Source organism: Saccopteryx leptura, chromosome 1 (assembly GCF_036850995.1).
Source record: "Saccopteryx leptura isolate mSacLep1 chromosome 1, mSacLep1_pri_phased_curated, whole genome shotgun sequence".
Lineage (NCBI taxonomy): Eukaryota > Metazoa > Chordata > Mammalia > Chiroptera > Emballonuridae > Saccopteryx > Saccopteryx leptura.
Window position 1 is genome coordinate 352740359 of NC_089503.1, and position 20286 is coordinate 352760644.

The 20286-nt window shown below is 36.9% G+C and overlaps 1 protein-coding gene across 37 annotated transcripts in view; it reads right to left on the reverse strand.

The window, feature by feature from the left end:
• RIMS1 (regulating synaptic membrane exocytosis 1) overlaps positions 1–20286 on the reverse strand; it is a 469012-nt gene that overhangs the window by 184949 nt on the left and 263777 nt on the right. The gene's annotated exons all lie outside the window — the stretch shown is intronic.

The window sequence follows — 20286 nt, forward strand, 5'->3', positions numbered from 1 at the left end:
AGAATCTTTACTTTTTTATTTTCCCCAAACTTTCAAGAATGCCTTTAACTGTCTTGAGTTAAAACTGGCCAAATTGTGCTGGGAAATAGGGAAATAAACATGAATTGGATCACTGTTATGTGCCAAATGATGTGCTGTGTTAATTTAATTTAATTTTTTATTTCTCACAAGCATATGGCAAAATCAGTATTACTTGTTACATACTACAGATGAGGCTCAGAAAAGATTATTAACTCACTCAAGGTCACATGGTTTATAAATAGTAGAGATGGGATTTGGACTTAACTTTGACTTGAAAGCCCATGTGTGAACTTTTCACTACACAACGGTAAGGAGAAGTTACTGTAATTGTTTTGGTGGATTACCTCAAAGTGCCAGTTTTTGTTAAAGTGCCAGTGAAGACTGTGAAAACCAGAATGAGTCAGAAGGAGTCTACCATCTTCTAACTCAATTGTGCACATCTGGAGCCAGCGAGACCTCTCCAGGTCAGTTACAGGGCTGAGTTTTATGCTCTGCTGAAATTAATTTTCTCTTACTCTGTCATAAAGAAGAACTACAAATGTCATAAAGAAGAAATACAGATGTCATGGACTAGAGACACAACCACTGGCCAAAGAAGTACAGTGAAAAGAAATGGTGAAATGAGTCACACTTCCAACCACCAAGTTGCCCATTTCGCTGAAATGGGACCATGTAATTTAATAGAGATTTAAGCGTTTATGGATCTTGTAAGTCTATGTATGCTAAGACAACTAAATTAAAGCATTTTAGTGTCAATAATATTGTGCCTAAGTTTGGAGATATTTCTTTTTTTATATATCTTTTTTTTTCTCATTTATCACCTGGAATGGGACTTATTTCAAATTATAAAATCATTTTGAATATTATTAACCTAATACCTAGCCCTCATTTCTTCTTCCGAAATTATGTGAATTTGGTGTAATTATCTTGAGTTACTTGCAGTGCCTCTGTAAGAGTCAATTTGTCAAATGTTATCAAATTGTATTTCTAACAGAAGACACTAGATAAATCAAGGAAGATCTCTGAAATGTTACACACAGATTTCATAATTACAGAATCAAAACAGAGAATCAATAGCAGAAGAGGATAATGTTAAACTTATTTTAAAAGACCCTATCATTTATTTCTGGGTACCATAATCTCTGAGGTCTTATGCATAAGTAACAAGTACCATTCAGTGAGGTCAATGCCCACATATTATAAGTAGGAAAACAATCCTTCCATTTTTACCTACGAACTCATAAGGTTATATTAACAGTATTGACTTAGTTAAGCCATCCCTAGCTCTCTGTCCACTCTGAGCCGTATGTGTCCCTCCAGGGTAATGTATTTCCCAGCTCTCCTTTCACAGCACAGCCTGTCCATGGCCAGCAGACTGCTTTCCCACGGGAGAGGACAGGTGAAATCTAACACGCACTGCAATGTGCAGCTCACTTCCCATTTCCCATTTGACCTTGAGGTATGTGGTCTAGGTCAAGGCCTGTTTCTGGACAGGTTTCAGCTCTTTCACCAGAACCCAAACTCCATTGTTTTCAAAAAGTAACACAAACTTTCCACTCCCAGTAATGATAATTTTGATGTGTCATTTATTTCTCATTCTTAGTATCAGCATGAGGAAGCAAAACATATATTATATTGACTATAAACAAAACTCATGCACAATTAAGCAACTTGCTATTGTTTTTCCTTATTTTCAGAGAACACAAACATTCTAATCTTAAAACCTTTTGTAACTTGGCTACTACACAAGAAAATAAATCATAAGTATGATTAATCACTTTATACTCTTTAAGGCTATATAGTAAATCTAATAATATCTCTCAGAGAAAAAGACGACAGATAAAGTTGGTAACTGGCAAGTTTGCTCTGTTGAGAAAATGGGGTAAAATCACTGCACACCTGACACACACAGAATGGCAATATTTGCACTGGAAACATAGATGCAGCAGGAGTGCTAAATACAGATTCGTGTCCAACTACAAAGAATACTGAAGTGGGAGTCTCACGCCCAAACTCCTTGTCTGTTGCTTACCAGAACCTGCTTGTCGGGCATAGATGGTTTCCTCTTCGGCATCAGACCTCACTTCTTCCCACCCTCCTGAGGACACAGGTATCCCAGGTGCACACATGACAGCAACCTTGTAAAGAAGTCCAGCCTGGGGATGTGCAGCTTTGCTTTCAAACAAATTCAAGATCTTAACTAAGAAGATGGTGAAGCGCGGCCTCCACCATCACAACAGTAGCAACCCGTCGGTTAGGAGCAGCAGAAAATGAAAACTGAAAGAAAATATTGGTGTAAGCATAAGAAAGTCTCTTTGCATGACTGGCTCAGGTCATTGCAGGCACTGGGCAGCTATGCAAAGGAGTGCTTGGATGAAATACCTTATACAAGCCTCAGTGGGCCCGCTGGTGTGGAGACTGGTAGCATTTACTGAGGAGAAGCATATTGGAATCTCTGTTGGGTCTTAACCAGATCCACAGGGTTCAGGAAATAAGCTCTCTGCCAGATGACACTATGCTCCCAGCCATTCCGTCTGTTTACGTATCCCCCAAATCACACTAACTAGTGTCCTTTATCCTGTGGTGAGCTTATTTGTGGAGAGGGCTAAATAAAGGATTTTCATGACAACAGAATGGCTATTAGCCCATAGGATAATTTCTTATAAAATAATTCTTCTGCTTTTGTTCAGTACTTTTAAAATCAATTGAATGAGTTTCTTATTATATCCTTGATTTGTGAACAAAAGACTGTTTTGTTTCTTCCTGAAGAAATACTTGAAATTAGATTATCTTTGTACATATTATATATTCTTCATTACATAAACTTTTAAAGGTAGACTCTCTCTTCTTATTTCTATATTTTTCTAGCAGAGGTATATATAAATAATATATATACATATATATATATATTATATATATATATATATTTGGCTCTAGGATTATTTTCCTACTATAAGTGAATGGTACAACATATTCAGACTGTTAAGAGCTGTACCTTCCTTTTAAATGGGATGCATACTGTTAACATATTTTTATAAAAAAAAGATTTTATTTTCCTCTACTGTACTTAGTCTTTTCTCTAAAATAAACAGGTGCATGAAACTTTTTAATCATATTTTCGGCAGGCAATCACTACTTTTTTGGATTTTTAACATAGAGAACATTGTAAATAGTAAAAGAAAAATGTATATGCATGTACCTTACACTACCTAAAGCATATTCATGTGTTTCAAAGCAAATCTGAGAGGGGACCAGAATGGGTAGCATTACAAAAAAATCAACCATTTATAGAGATAATCATAGAGTATCTACCAAGACTGACATGTCCGAAAAACTATATTCCTAAGGCTTCTACTTCACCAAACTATTATTTTCAAATTAAATTTCAGTACTACTATGATAGCCAGAAAGTACAGATAAAACAAATTACAATCAAGTGCCAATAATGTTAATGCTAAAATATTAATCAACTACAAAACTTTAGAAATTAGTTTTATTTCTTCATAGTCCTGGTAATTAATGCAAAAAAAAGAGTTTTATTTCAAATCACAAATCTCTTATAAGTGTACTTGGAAGTAATAATACAATATCAGCATATTAAGGAAAGAGCACCAAACTACTGTATGGTAGTGTATATATTATTTCCCAATTCTCCCCAAGTACTTTCAAAAGTAGAAAAACATCTCTACTCCTCTATAGCTGACTTATCTATGTAATTTTCTCTGCTGCTTACAATCATATTATAGAGAAACAAGGTACACATCCACATAGACAAATATACTGAGTTATTTTAACTAAAAACAATGTCTATAAACTCTTGCCCTGGCCAGTTGGCTCAGTGGTAAAATGTGGGCCTGGCATGTGGATATTCTGGGTTCTATTCTTGGTCAGGGAACACAGGAGAAGCACCCATCTGCTTCTCCACCCCTCTCCCTCTTCCTTTTCTCTCTCTTCCTCCCCTGTAGCCATGGCTAGGTTGAAGCAAGTTGGCCCCAGGCACTGAGGATGAATCCAAGGCCTCTGCCTCAGGTGCTAGAATGGTTTGGTTGCTGAGCAACAGAGCAAAGGCTCCAGATGGGCAAAGCATCACCCCATAGGGGGCTTGCTGGGTGGATCCTGGTAGGGTACACGTAGGAGTCTGTCTCTCTGCCTCCCCACCTCTCACTTAAAAAAAATAAAAATTTTAAAAATTAAAAAAAAATAGATTGTACTGTAAACTCTTGAAGGGATATAAATAAAGCACCTGATCTCTGTGGGGCTACAGACTGAAGATTGTCCAGGTGGCAACAACACACCTCTCTGTACTGACTGCTCTATCTGCTTGGTGAGCCACCCTGATTGTAGTACTGCACTGCCCCTTAGGAATGAATGGCAGACCCTGGGAGGAAGGGGATACATATATTGTCTCTCAGTCTATATGTGTGTAAATCTTATATCCTCTTAGGGAAATCAACATTCTTAAACTTTGCAACAAGTAGTAGAATACAGTATTTGTGAAAGGTTATGGCATAAGCCCAAGTTCAGGTTCGGTGCATTTCTTCTGAGAGATCGGACTGACTGAACCCAGGCCACATGGATCTCGTCACTGGTTTTCATTTTCCTTTAGGTCTTGAAAGGAGAGTTATACAGAGGACTTTATTCTGGGTGGGGTTGTTTGTTTCTTTTGTTTTGTTTTTTACTAGTTTTACTGATCCCTGCCTGCACCCGTTCATAATTTCTTTCTGCTAGTGAAGATTGTATACACTGAATATACTAGGCATTAAAGTTAAAAGAAGAAGGAGCTAGACAAGGTCTCTGTCTTGAAAGTTTAAATGCTATTATTATCCCCATATTACAGATGAGGAAACTGAAGCTTAGGAGAATTTGAATAGAAAGCTAACAAAAAGTCAATGCAAATCTTGTTTTAGATCCCAACATCCTTAAGTTTGGGAATTAACTTTTACCTATATTAAGTACAATACAGTGTCCTTAGTGGTTCATGATCACAGCAAATGAATCTACACCAAGTAAAATACACAGGATGTAACAGGCGAAGGTCCTTCATGAGACTAGCCTACCTCTGCCATGTCTTGACCTGAGAATACCAGTTTATGGAAATGTTAAAGCACTGTGAGAGTCCTGGACTTATCCAAAAACATCAGTTCCAAGTATCTCCCTCTTCCACGGGCACCACTGCCACTAAAGTCCCAGGTCCCCAGACATCACAAGTTTTGATGCAACCAGAGGTGCTACTGAAGTATCACTTCCCATACGTAGGGATCTGGTTTTCTCATTTTATTTCTGGCACGTGGAGATTCTCTCAATTATCACAAACATGTTTATGTCATAAATATAAAAATACAGAATTTTTATGGTTACATGTACTTAACCAGTGCCTCGTACTCAAAAACTGAGCTGGCTTCTCACTTTTATAATATAAACACTACTAAAATAAAATTATTTACCTATATCCATCATAAAATGTTAATTCTGTCAAGACACTTTCTAAGATACAATCATATTTTATAAACTAAACACTAATCGTTAAATTAGAGGTAAGGATTCTTCTGGCTATTAGTAAGTCTGACAGTTTACTGGTCATATGGCCACAAACAATTTCTTCTGTAGTTTCAATTCCAAACATCCGGATTGAGTTTGAGCATTCCCAATCAGTATTCTAATGATTCTACTCAATGAAAAGTACAAGGTCTCTGATGATGATTATTAATTTACCTCACAGTTCCCCAAAGGTTCTTTAATCTCTAAACTAGCTAATGGTTTCCCAAAGAAACTATTCTCTCTGAAGCCCCTGAAATCTAATGTAGAGTTTTGGGGAATTATACCAATTAAATTTTCAGCTCCTTCTTTTTTAATTATTCATGTCTCAGTCAGTTCTCCCAAAATTAGCATTGTTTTTCACAATTATTGTTGATATTATTGATGTTTATTTCTTTCTTAAATTTAATGGCAATTATTGTGATTTACACTATAATTTCTTCTATGGATAACTGACTTTTTCCTTTTATTCAAATGCATACTAAATATTTCTAGTGCTAGTAATATTATAGTTTCCTTTTTATAGTCTAAAGAATTAATTGTCAAATTACTAAAAGAAGTCAAAGAAACAGAATTCTAAGAACAAAGAGGTAAGCTATAATCATATAAGAAATAGAACAAATAATTTCCTATCATTAATGAAGAGGTACCTACTGATTGATGTAAAACAAATTAGAAGACAGAAAAAAAATTGCCCTTTTTAAAACTCAATTATCCTCAATAGTACTTTTGTATATATCTTTTCTCCCTACTGAAATAGATTTATTATTTCTTTTCTTTTTTTTTAATAAGTTCCACAAATCTAAGAAAATAGAGAAACTTCCAACAGTGTGCAACTTAATCTGAGGATTATATTTCTAAGTGAATAACTATAAACAATCACTTTATTAAGGATAAAATAGAATATAAATGTAGAAACATGTCTCCATTTAAACTTACTATCAGTTTCAGGAAAAGGCATAAACCTGCAAACATTAAAAACAGAATTACATAGTTCAGGAAAACAATAAGGAAGGAAGTAAAGTTTGGTTTTCATTTAAAATTATGGCTGGAGATAGAGCATTTAAAGGGGTGAAGCAAATTTAAAATTATGGCTGGAGATAGAGCATTTAAAGGGGTGAAGCAAATTTCAAACAATTGAGATGGAAGAATATATGGTCTACAAGAAGGGCAGCATATAAATACTAATCAGTCAGGAAAAGCAAAGTGTTGAAGGAGGTGAGTCTGTGAATGTTAGGAGAGGACTGAGGGCTTGCCTGAGGTTTTGGATTTAATTTTCTATGACATGACTCAGTCTGTAAGGATTTTACCACTAACCCAACTGGAATGATCAAGTGTTAGGACAGCAATTATTACACACATTTGTATAATATTCTAGACTCTGAGAATTACTTTCTCATTGATGGTCTCAATACTTTCCAGTTACTGTTTCAAGCATTTGCAAGGTCATTATTCTTTTCCTCAAACCCCCTCTTCAACATGTGGGCACCCCAATTCTGCACTATAGTCATCCCATGCAGAATTCACACCTGCTACTCAGTCAGAAAATTAATTCAAAGTACCTGGGACAAAATTCTAAAATATGCGTGGATATACGTAACTCTTTATTCTGTCCCCAAAACGAAGGCTGAGTCATTTTGCATCATAGAATTGAATCATTTTTGGATGATTTTTCTAGTCAAATACCCCGCCCCCATATAAATAAGCAACATTTTTTATGGGAAACTCAGATGATGAAGTAGCATAAAAATTCTCATGGAAGATTCAACACTTCATAATTTATAAAGGCTGAGATTTGGAAAAGTCCTTGAAGACTATCAAGCTTTGTAGTTCATAACTTCGACTATACATTGGAATTACCGAAAGAGATCCTAAATAAAGATATCCACACAGATGAATCAGAATCCCTTTTGGAGCTACACATAATCTTTGAACACTCCCCAGGGAATTCCAAAGTACACCTAAGGATGAGGACCACTGATATAACCAATCCATCCCTGTCATTCTGTTGTCCAATGGAACCCAGTTCTTAGCAGAACTGGGAGCAGAGAAAGAAAAATATCATATGACCTCACTCATTTAAGGAATCCAATGAACAAGGTGAGCTGAGGAGCAGAACAGAAACAGAGGCGTGATCCAAGGGCCAGAGGGAAAGCGGACAGAGGGAAAGGGGGGTGATAGGATAGGATCAGGGAAGGGAAAGAGATTGGTGAAGTTATATACACATAATACAGCGTTATAGAGAGCAGGACAGCAAATCCTGGAGGGAAGCGGGGAGGGCGTTAGGAGGAGGGGGCAAAGGGGATGTTGAGGGGGTCACGGGGGTGGGGGGGTGCATTCGGATGGACACTAGAACCTATGTAAACACAAAAATCAATAAAATAACAACAGCAACCAAAAGGTTCTCCAGATCAGCAGCTCCTGGGCTCTTTCTTATCTCACAGGCCCACAAGCTTGATGTTCCCCAAACAGTGTGTGTCTCTAGCACATTTCACTGTTCACGCTAGCCTCTCTGGCTAGAATGCCACACTGATTCTTCCTGCCCAATTCCACCTGAGATCCAAAATGAAATCTTGGCATTTCAGTTTCCTCCTAGTCTTTATGACATGTACATATGACCTCATATTACCTGTACTTCCTATTCGGTATCATAGAAATAAATATCTATATTGAGCACTTGCTGTGTATCAGGAACAAGGTATACAGCACCATGGCACATTATCTCATTTAATTTTTACAACTAACTTTTGGGATATGTACAGTTATTAATCCCAGTTCCTAAAACAATGAAACTTGAAGCTACCAAAGGTTAAGAAACATGTCCAATGTGTTCAGTTGCTGGTTGTGATTCAAACTGTGTCTTCATGATCTTGTATATTAATCCTCTTCATAAAGTAACTATTTCATAATATTCCTGATGATTTTATGTTTCTCATAGATAAAAAACCATGGAGATAAATGCCAAACATTAGTATTTATCATGTATGTATACAAACACATAAAGGCTGTGGTATCTTTCTTCTTATGAATACTATCTTTATGAACTGACTTGTGTCCCCCTCCAAATTTATATGTTGAACTCCTCATTCCAAGTACTTCCAAATGTATCCATATTTGGAGAGAGAATCTTTAAAGTGATAATTAAATCAAAATGAGGTCATTAGAATGATCCCGAATCCGATATAACTGGTATCCTTATGAGAGAAATAAATTTTAACAAAGAAAGGCAATCTGAAGATTCAGGGAGAAGACGGACATCTACAAGCCAGAGAGAGCCTGAATGCACCACTCAGAGAAAACCAGCCCTGCCAGCTCTTTGATGGTAGAGATCTAGCCTCCAGAACTATGACAAATAAGTTTCTGTTGTTTAGGCCACCCAGACTGTGGTACCTTGTTAGGGCAGCCCTAGAATACAACTGCTCTCTCATCTTGTACACACCCAGCTTAGAAGAGTTTACTGGAATTAAAAGTAGATTTGCCCTTTGATATGGAACAGGTGCATTTAAAAAGACCCAACTGCAGAAGTTCAGCTCGGCAGGTAGAACAAGACATTCAAAGAAGATGTCTACTGGCAATAACCATTAAGTTCAGAACAGCAGTGAGAATGAGATATGCCTCACAATACATGAAGAAGAATACAGAAAGTAATACCTGGATTTCCAATACAGTTGTTGGCATCAGGGAAGTCATTATGTAGGGATCCAGTTTCTAATTCATGAATGGGGATTGGTAAGGGCAAGGCAATTTTTAATTCCGGAGGGAATTAAATGACAGAATTGCACTCAGTAACAAGGATCCAGGGACACAGATCTAATAACCAAAATGAAGCACAAATCTAGGGTTTGTTCTCAGGCATATACTTAGATAAATATTGGAAGCCAACCTGCTAAGATTGGGCCTAGACTGCAGACAGAACAGGTAGCAGGACTGACTAAATACTTGTCCTCTGAGGGTCTGGTTGGAGCAGGGGGCAGACCAGTCCTGAACTCTTTCAGCAGCAAAGAGAAAATGGCTTCAGGGGCAAGGATGGGGTAGAAATGAACACCCACCATGTCTCTTCTCTGTTCAATAGTGTGTGAAAGGAGATTTGCTTCTGAAGTCTTTCCAAGGTTTCAGATTTTGTTTTTCTTTAAATTGAACTGAAAGAACAACCTTTTCATTCACAGGATAAAATGGGTCAAAAACACTGCAGTATGATTCTGCATTTTAAAAAGCTACTGAAGAACAACTTACAGAGATAAAATAGGTGGCACTGAGATCTTCAATAGTAAGTATTTTTCTCAATGCACTTTGAGGCACAACTTTCCCCTTACAATGACCTTCAGTTATGAATCTTCTAATACATTCTATATTAAAAATGTCAACATATATTACATGTAAAATCACAGGATTATTTTTGAAAATGCAGCCCAGATTTTAATTAATTTTTCCTGATTCAAAAAAAAAAAAAAGGAATCTCTTTCTGATGTAACTAAATGACTAATATTTCTAAATATGGATTAATTTGAGAAAAATATTATTGGGTATAATCACGTTAGATTTACAGACTTAATTTCTTCTCTTTTTATAGAACTTTTTAGTCATAATACCTATTTTTGAATCAAGGAGATTTTTCAGTTGTTTATGTATTAGGCAGAAATAGTAACTCTAAAAATGCCAGCTTTTCACCATGATGATATCCAAAATTTTCTTAGTATTTTTGGAAATCAGGACTTGGCATGTAAGCTCAGACCACAGAAACACACAGACATACACACACAATTATTAGTGTCTTCTCAATATCTTCCTAAGATTTAAATTACACAGATGATTAAAACAGCTAATGTCCATTCCATATCCACTGTATGAAGAAGTTAGCTCTCAGCATTTAAACTGAAGCAGCTAACACCCTAAATCATGCCTGTTTCAGTAGTTTCAAAGGGATACAAAACTGTCTCCTCTTTTACGCCTATTCTCACTTCTGTCTTTTGTAACACTGAAGAAAATCAAGCCAGGGAAACCTGTTGTGCATTTGTAATAAATGTACACCTGCCCACCTTCTAACCCAGCAATCGCATTCCTCTTCACAGTTAAGAGGGTAAGGTAAAGAAACGAGAAAAATCATTGGTTAAAAGTTAAGAACCAGAGGGAGAGTTCTGTAAAAGTTTGATCTTCAGCCTCTATGTGAAACGGACCAAGTCAAAAATACGTAAAAGGGAAAAGGACAAAAGAAATTGAATGGGCCCTTCTGAGAGAGCTACTAAGGGCAGGGACTATGTTTAAATCAATCTATATCCGAGGCTGGGGTAAGTGCCTCTCATACAGCAGTAACTCGATGAAAGGTTAATGTATAAAAGGTAAAAGAGAAGTCAATGCTATTACTGTTCCATATGAAGCCATCTCTGTTTTGAGGCAGAAATTGTAACTCTAAAAACGCCAGCTTTTTCACCATGATGATATCCAAATATCTAAAATGACAATTATAAAAGGCCTCAGAAGACACCAAAACTGGTTACCCGCAACTTAATAAAGGGGATGTGAAATAGCAATTTTTTGTACAATAATTATTATTTTAATAGGTATAAATTAATATATGCACGTGATGAAAACAAAAATGAAAGCTTCAGATGTAAATCCAGTAATTTACTTCCCTTCATGTCCCTTTTTCCAACACTATCAATTCTACTTCCCAACCTATTTGTTTTTTTTATCTTACAATTTTATTTTATATTTTAATTTTTTACTGAATTTATTGGGGTGACGTGTTAATAAAATTATACAGGTTTCAGGTGTACAATTCTATAATACATCATCTGTGTGTATATTGCATTGTGTGCTCACCTCCCCAAGTCAAGTCTCCCTCCATCAACTCCCCCCCCCCCTGCTTCCCCTTGCCCTGCTCCATTTCCCTCCTGGGAGCCCCATGCCTATAAGCCTCTATGCCTATAAGCAATTTCTCTTTGCTTAACCCCTTCCCAACTTCATCTGTTAATATTTATTTTCTTAGTTCTTCTAATGGATAACACTCAAATTTTTATATAATTTACCTTTTTACATTGAGTGGTTTATTTGAGATGTCATCCATTGGTTTCTAATATTAAGATATTATCTGTGGTTAAAACCAATTAAAGAAGAATATCTGACCAGGGGATGGCACAGTGGATAGAGCAGGGACCTGGGATGCTGAGTACCCAGGTTCAAAACCCCAATGTTGTCGGCTTGAAAGCGGTCTCATCTGCCTTGAGTGTGGGCTCACCAGCTTGAGCACAGGGTCACCGGCTTGAGCATGGGATCACAAACAGTAACCCCACGGTTACCGGCTTGAGTCCAAAGTTTGCTGGCTTGAAGCTCAAGGTCATTGACTTAAACCTAAGGTCACTGGCTTGAGCAAGAGGTCACTGGCTCAGCTGGACTCCCCCAGTCACCCAATCCTTTTAGCCCCATATAAGGCAGTTTGCATTTATTCTGACATAGACAAAATATTTACATTTAATTATGTAAACAAATTTAAGTGTTCAATATGGAAAGGTGTTTTTCTAAAACTTGAAAACCAGTAAGTGGCATTCACAACAGTATTACATGTATTATATTACTGGGGTCCCCAAACTTTTTACACAGGGGGCCAGTTCACTGTCCCTCAGACTTTTGGAGGGCCGCCACATACAGTGCTCCTCTCACTGACCACCAATAAAAGAGGTGCCCCTTCCGGAAGTAGGGGGGGGGTGCAGCTAAATGGCCTCAGGGGGCCACATGTGGACGGGGGGGGGGGGGGCTGTAGTTTGGGGAAGCCTGCTCCAGACCCAAGTAAAAACCAATAATGTAAAGAGGTTAAATTTTCTTTTTGAGATTTATCTGCATTCCTGTTCACCTAGAAGAAAATGTATTTAAGTTAACAGTCACCTGGACTGTATCAATTGATAAAATAACATCACATTTTTCTTTGCCTCGTATTTGAACCATGATTTTCCTTAACAGTTTTTTATTTTCCTCTCAATATTTGTTCCTTTTAAGTGGTGGGGGAAAAAAAGATAGCCTTTCTTTATCAGGTTAATAACATCTTATAACTTAGTCATTAGATATTTCTTAGAATCCATGGCATTCTTAATATATTCTTTTGCTGCCTCCTAGAAATGACCTTTGTTTTAACTTGGACAGGGTGTTTTCTGCACACATTGGTCATTCAGGGATTTCTTTGCATCGAATTCCTGGGTTAGCAACACTGCCTCTTTTTATTTGTTCCACTTTCTTATTATTAATACTTTCAGTTTTCCTGGGTGCATACATCTTTAAATAAATTTTCTCAAGGAGAATTGCAAAGCAGGATTTCTGAGAACTTGGAGTTACATGAGCAGAGAATTATAGTTTTAAAATGGTTTTGCTCTGAACTTTGAAGGCATTGATCAGTGGTAGTCTAGAATCCACTGCTGATAAGTATAAAAGCAGTTTAAGTCTTACAGTTTTGTATATGACTTGGTTTATTTTATAATTTCTAAAAGCTTATGTATTTTTACCTTTTTCCTGGCACATTTAAGGGTGCTGGAATTCTTTTATGCTTCATAATTTTGATCTCTGAACTCATCTTTTGGGCATCTCCAGTATTGTACAGGCTCCTTATAGATTAGTTTCATGGTTGCCTTCTGGACACAAAGGCGTTTACAGACTTAATATCAGCTTTCTTTTTAATGTCTCAGGTATTTTACTTCCTGGTTAGGAGAATTAACTCATACCTGCAAGCAAGTTTGTGATCTTGAGTCTAGTGATACAGTTTTGCATTTTGTCCAAGTATCTCTGTCCAAGCTCTTCAGTGCTACAGGTTGTGGTATCCAAAGCTTTCCTTTAAGCTTGATTATTAACCTTAATAATTCCAAAAATATTTTACAAAGAATATCTGTGTGTTAGGATAAGAAAGGTGCCCTGAAAATAGCGTTAGGCAATTCAGAGTATATAAACTTGACCAAGAGTTAGCATTTTGTTTTGTTTTTAAAGCATATTTCTGCTTTTGAATTCTCTTACTTCTACAGTCCATGTGTCTACTTGTTTATCTAGATCTTTTTTAGTTCATTCTGGTGGAATTCTTCACATTTTGTAGCCTTTGCTGTTCATTCAATTTAAGATTGAGTACAGGATGGATTTGAGAGCTTCCCTGTCAGTCTTTTTTAGCTAGGCTGCGTAGTAGACACTGAACTGTCTCTAACAGCTGTGAATGAATGCAACTTGTGAGCCGCTAGCCTTCATGTTAGGATGAGTAAGGTGTGGAGCTCAGCAGTAAGCTGATTAGGGTGGGAGGCCCCATATGAAAAGTACCTACTCCAATCTCTCTGAGTTTTCTAAAACAGTTTACTGTATTTCCTCTTGACTTTTGTCTAGAAATTGTGTTTGGCTACTTTTTCTGTGTGTAAGAGGGTAAAGAGAGGGTGAGTGTGGTGAAAGAGCGACGAAGGTGTTGCATTTTTCTGTCACAAAACACTGAACGGATCTGCGAATCCAAGGCTCTCCTTCTCGCCTCCAGCTCCACATTATCTGATTATGTGCTTCACGGCAGGTGAACTTCTCTTCCACCGGACCCTTTTGTTCACCTGGCAAGTTCTTAGAACCAAAAGCAGGCAATTGGCCATTTCCGTCTTCTAAAAACATCTCATCTGCTCATAGATCACTTCCTTTTCTCTTCACTTTATGGAGCCGTATAGGAAAAAAAAATAAATAAATGTTCAGGAAGCCGTTTTAAGTTGTAATTGTTTTAAGGTCACAATTGGTTTAAATGTCTGCAGCCAAATTCTTACAAAAGAACATGATTTTATCTTGGGGAATCCTGTCTGTAAAGTCCCCAATAGAAGAGACTAGTCAATAGTTAACAAAAGCTATCCCAGGGCAAACCATTACTACCTCTTTATCTATGTATCAGTCTATGCATACGTGTATAGTTATTTATTAATCACTGTACCTAGAGTCTAGCACAGCAGGTCTGGATTCTAGAAGCTTTGTCTAGATATTTTGTTTAACAGAATGTATATTATACAATATTTATGTAATATCATATATAGATTAAGACACAAATAAATGGTAGCTAAATGTTTAATCTCAAACCTGAAACAAAACAGGTTATAGGAAATGAAACCATCAAAGGATATAATGTGCATTGTTTGCTCTCAAGAATCAGAAGCAAAATAAAAACTTCTGGGCAGAATTAAAAGTTCTGTGTGAACAGTAAGCATTATACTTCTTGTGCTCCAAAATAATACTTTCAATTTTTTAAATTTAATGACTAATGGAAAATATAGACCACTACACGAACAAGTTACCCTTGCAATGTTGCCTACAACCTACACCTTGGTCCCCTGAAAACCGTCTTTGTCTTTGGGGGAGAATTTACACCTGTTATTAAGTGTTCTCAGTCTTACTTTCAAACACTCATTTTTTTATATCCATGCAGGTATCATCTCTTACCAGTAATCCAGATCACATGCTCCTAAGAGGACTGCTAAACACTGCCCAATAGTAACAGTTACAAACCATGCATGCCTTTGCTATACAGGTTGACCTAAGAGGCCTCTCATGGAGTTCTTTCAAAGTTCAAAGCCATGTAATTTGTGTTGTATTTTCTCAGTTTACACAAGTTCAGCAAGAAGGAAAGGATTGAAAATAGCAGATATCTCCTTATCCAATGCCAACTTGTTTTGTCTAAGGGTTTGTCCTTAAGTTCCTTGTGATTTTTAAGTGACTTTCTCCCCTGATCAAGCCGCAATGCTTTTATATTTCTTCTCACACTGTCAGCATTTCTTTCTCTCATCCACGTTGGCACCATCCTGTCTTTTTCTTTATTCTTAGGCCTCATTACTTCACTAGACTTGCTGCCAATGGATTATATGACACATATCACTTAAAATTCAACTGCTATCTTATAAGCAGGCTTTAGTTCACTGTTTTTCTTCTGTATAGACAGATTTATATTAGTTAATATTTATAAGCTTTGAGACAAGAGATGCCCAATTTTTTCCAGCTAGTAAAAGTAGTATGAATGGCATTCACATTGAAAACATATAATAGTTGACCTCAATTTTTAGATAAGCCCACTAAATAGAGCTCACTCTTCATCTATGTGAGTGTTGTATGTGTGAGAGTTCAATTACACTATACATAAAAGATTAGATTCAATAAATGTCGCATCTGTGTTTCAGATGCCATTTGTCCAGCTTATCTTTTGATTGAATGGTTGGACACAGAAAAATTGTATCAATGTATCTTTTTTTTTTTTTTTTTTCTTCATTTTTCCGAAGCTGGAAACAGGGAGGCAGTCAGACAGACTCCCGCATGCGCCCGACCGGGATCCACCCAGCATGCCCACCAGGGGGCAATGTTCTGCCCCTCTGGGGCGTCACTCTGTTGCATCCAGAGCCATTCTAGCGCCTGAGGCAAAGGCCACAGAGCCATCCCCAGCACCCGGGCCATCTTTGCTCCAATGGAGCCTTGGATGCGGGAGGGGAAGAGAGAGAGAGAGGAAGGAGAGGGGGAGGGGTGGAGAAGCAGATGGGCACTTCTCCTGTGTGCCCTGGCCGGGAATCGAACCCAGGACTCCAGCACGCCAGGCCGACGCTCTACCACTGAGCCGACCGGCCAGGGCCAATGTATCTTGAAGACATATCCCTTTGAGGCATTTACTGAATTGTACTTCATTATACAATTATTTTTATTGTTTATTTCTCTCAACATTGTCAGCTCCTAGACAGCATATAGCATATTCTATTTTTAAACTTCATTTTATCCACTAAATATGCTAAATACATAATTGCTAATAAATATACAACTCACTCATCATAACAATATAAATTACATGAATAGTACTATATATTAAGTAGTTATCTTATGACAGTGTTATAATCTGAATGTTTGTGTCCCCCCCCCCAAATTTGATAGGTTGAAATCCTAACTCCTAAAGCTGAAATTATTAGAGGCGGGCCCTTTAGTAGGTGCTTGGATTTTGAGGGTGGAGCCTTCATAAATGAAATTAGTGTTCTTAGAAATGAGAGCCCGCAGAGCCCCCTAGCCCTTCTACCATGTGAGGAAATATCATGAAGATGCCAGCTATGAACCAGGAACCAGGAAGAGGGCTTTCAACAGAATTTGACCATGACCTTGGACTTTCCAGCCTTCAGAATGGTGAAAAAACTTTCTATTGTTTAGTAGTCACCCGGTCCATGGCATTTTTTTTATAGCAAACTGATAAATTGTACAAGAAAATACACAGGAAACAGTAAAAATGCAACTGTAATTTCTGTCTCCCACTGCTCTTTCAGTTTTATTACATTGAATACTACTAGCGTCTTGACCCTGAAACTCACAAGACAGTATCTATTCTCTCCTAAGAAATCTCTTCCCAAATCATTCTTTCTCGTCTCACTTCACTGGCTCCAAAAAGATAAAAAAATGTCTTTTTAAATATTTTCTTTATATATGTATGAATGATTATCTCACATTCATTGTGGTGGTATTAGATATGTACGGTATAGGAGCCACAGGCAAGATCAAGAGAAGAATGCTCTAGCATCATTTTTTATATGCATACTCTCATTCAAACCACTCACAACTTTATGAGACTTATGGAATTCAGTAATTTGTGCAGGGTCAAGGGTGCTAGAGGTTATCATATTAGGCAATGGTGGAGTTTGGTAATAAAATAATAGATATTACAGAATAAAAAGTATGTTCTTTATAGCTAATATTTTATTTTGTAAGTGTTCAGTTGAAATTGGTAAAAAAAAAAAAAATGTTAGATTAGAACAGCTCCTTTGGAGTAAATTCCAAACATTTATGAGGGAGATGAATTATAAGTTAAAAGAAAATGGGGCATCTGTACCAGATAATGGTACATGTGATGCCCTTGGGATCCCTGATGAAGAGATTTAACCCCAACTTCAGAGGCATATATATCCTGAGTGGTCACCAAAGTTCCCAGAATAATAATTCCCAAGGAAGGGAGATACTATGTGCAGAGACGGTATGGTCCTCACATTACACCAGCTCCATCCCTCCAATTACCCATGCAGTTAGTTAATCATATATTCTTCCATAATATGTTGTGGCTATAAATAATTTTGAGATTCAATTCTGTCTGACTCTATGCTCTTCTGATTCATAGCACATATTTAGTAAGGCTAATATGCAGACCTTTCTTTAAGGAATGGGAAAATCATAAATATTTTATAAATATATAATTATATATATTATTATAAATATAAATTATGCATAATTTATAATATATAATCTATATCTAGATAGATAGATAGATCTGTCAAGTGTTAACTGCACACCAATTGAGCACGTCCATTACTTAACACTTACTTTATTACTTCAGTGGGAACATATATGTCTAAAACAATATAGAGACACAAAAGTCATCAAGAGTCTACTCAGCATCTGACTTTTAAAAAGCCCATAGTCAGTACACATAAACCTGGGCACACTACTTACCTTTCAAACACATATCATTATAAGAATGACTTTTATTAGTGTAACACAGACATTTTCCTATGTCAAAAAAAAATTCCATTATCTGTAATACCTATTATCGTCTTTAATACCAAATCCCACCACTGCCTACTTAAGGCTATCTTGTGAACCAGCCATGATAATCGCAGGCACCCTATGACCCTGCACAAGTTACTTAACCTCCATTTTATACCACATATTTAATTAAACCTATGTATGTTTACACACACAGAGAGAAAGAGAGAAAGGGAGAGAACATCTGTCTCTAGTTTAGAGATAGAGAAGATGAGAAAGCAAAAGTAATGTTTTTATAAAATGTATATTTGGTACATAATTTTGCAATTATAAAACAAGCCAAACTATGTAAGCAGTCATCCCAAAATAGAAAATTAGAAACATATAGGAACCCCAACACTACAACACAAATGATGAGTCCACTATCAAATTTAGTACTGTGGCCAGTTTAAATCTATGTGACTATTCAAAGCAAATTTTAATAATATATTGAAGTGTTTTCTAAAGCAGTGTTATCTAAAGGAACTTTCTCTGATGATCTCGAGCACATGCAATGTGGTTACTGTGCACAAGGAACTGAATTAATTTTTTAATAAGTTTTTTAGATTTTATTCATTTATTTATTTATTCAGTTTTAGACACAGAAGAGAGAGCAAGAAAGAGAGAGAGAAGGGGGGAGGAGCAGGAAGCATCAACTTCTATATGTGCCTTGACCAGGTAAGCTGGAAATTTCGAAGCAGAGACCTCAGTGTTTCAAGTGGATGCTTTATCCACTGCACCACCACAGGTCAGGCTGAACTGAATTACTTTTAAGCTTATTTAATTTTAATTAATTTAAATTAACATAGCTACATACAGCTATGATATTGTAGAGTGAAGGTTTAGACCAGTGGTCCCCAACCCCCGGGCTGCGGACCAGTACTGATCCGTGGGCCATTTGGTACTGGTCCGTAGAGAAAGAATAAATAACTTACATGATTTCTGTTTTATTTATATTTAAGTCTGAACGATGTTTTTTTTTTTTAATAATGACCAAATTCCCTGTTACATCCATCTAAGACTCACTCTTGACGCTTGTCTCATAAGTTCGACAATTATATTTAAAAATATCAGTTTTTATGCCGGTTGCATAATTTTATTTTGTGCATTTATCCGTCCCACCCTAAAAGCCGGTCCGTGAAAATATTTTCTGACATTAAACCGGTCCGTGGCCCAAAAAAGGTTGAGGACGACAAAAAAAAAAGGCAGCCTAGCACTCAATGTTCCAAAATCTTTTGCAAGTAATAGGTAACATAAACAGTGTACCCAATATAAAGTGTCGACCTGGAACACTGAGGTCGCCGGTTCGAAACCTTGGGCTTGCCTGGTCAAGGCACATATGGGAGTTGATGCTTCCTGCTCCTCCTCCTTCTCTCTCTCTCTCTCACTCCTCTCTCTCTAAAAAATCGATAAATAAAATATTTAAAAAAAAAAAAAAAAAAAAAAAAAAAAAAAAAAAAAAAAAACAGTGTACCCAAAAGCACAATATATAGCATCTTTATGGTATAATTGTGTGTGTGTGTGTGTATGTGTGTTTTGTTACAGAGACAGAGAGAGGGACAGATAAGAACAAGCAGACAGAAAGGGAGAGAGATGAGAAGCATGAATTCTTCGTTGCGGCACCTTAGTTATTCATTTATTGCTTTTTCTTAAGTGTCTTGACCTGGAAGACACACAGAGGGAATGATCCCTTGCTCAATCCAGCGACCTTGGGCTCAAGGTGGTGATCCAGCGCTCCAGGCAGCAACCTTGGAATTTCGAATCTGGGTCCCCTCCGTCCCAGTCCGACGCCCTATCCACTGCGCCACCGCCTGGTCGGGCTATGATATAATCTTTGTGAAGAAATTGCTTTACAAATTTTGAAAAAGGCATTTGAAAATTGAAAAATACTACCTTTGTGACTGGAGTATCACATCACTGAAGTTTTTAAGAAAGGTACATTTCTCTTTATCAGGCATCATTTCAGTTTTCTAAAAAAAAAAGCTATTTTTCCCAAACAATACCCCAAAAGAACTTAAAAACATAAGACACTACTGAATGTCCCAGAATGACAGGCACCAAAATCATTAAGAACTCTTGTAAACCAATTTGGAATTTGTGGTTGTTTAAAAATCCCACCCAAAACAAACAACCACCACCTAAAACTTTCTATTCACTGGCATAGAAGCTGTGAGCTTTCCAAGCCATACTTTCCCTCCTCCACTGTTAAGATAT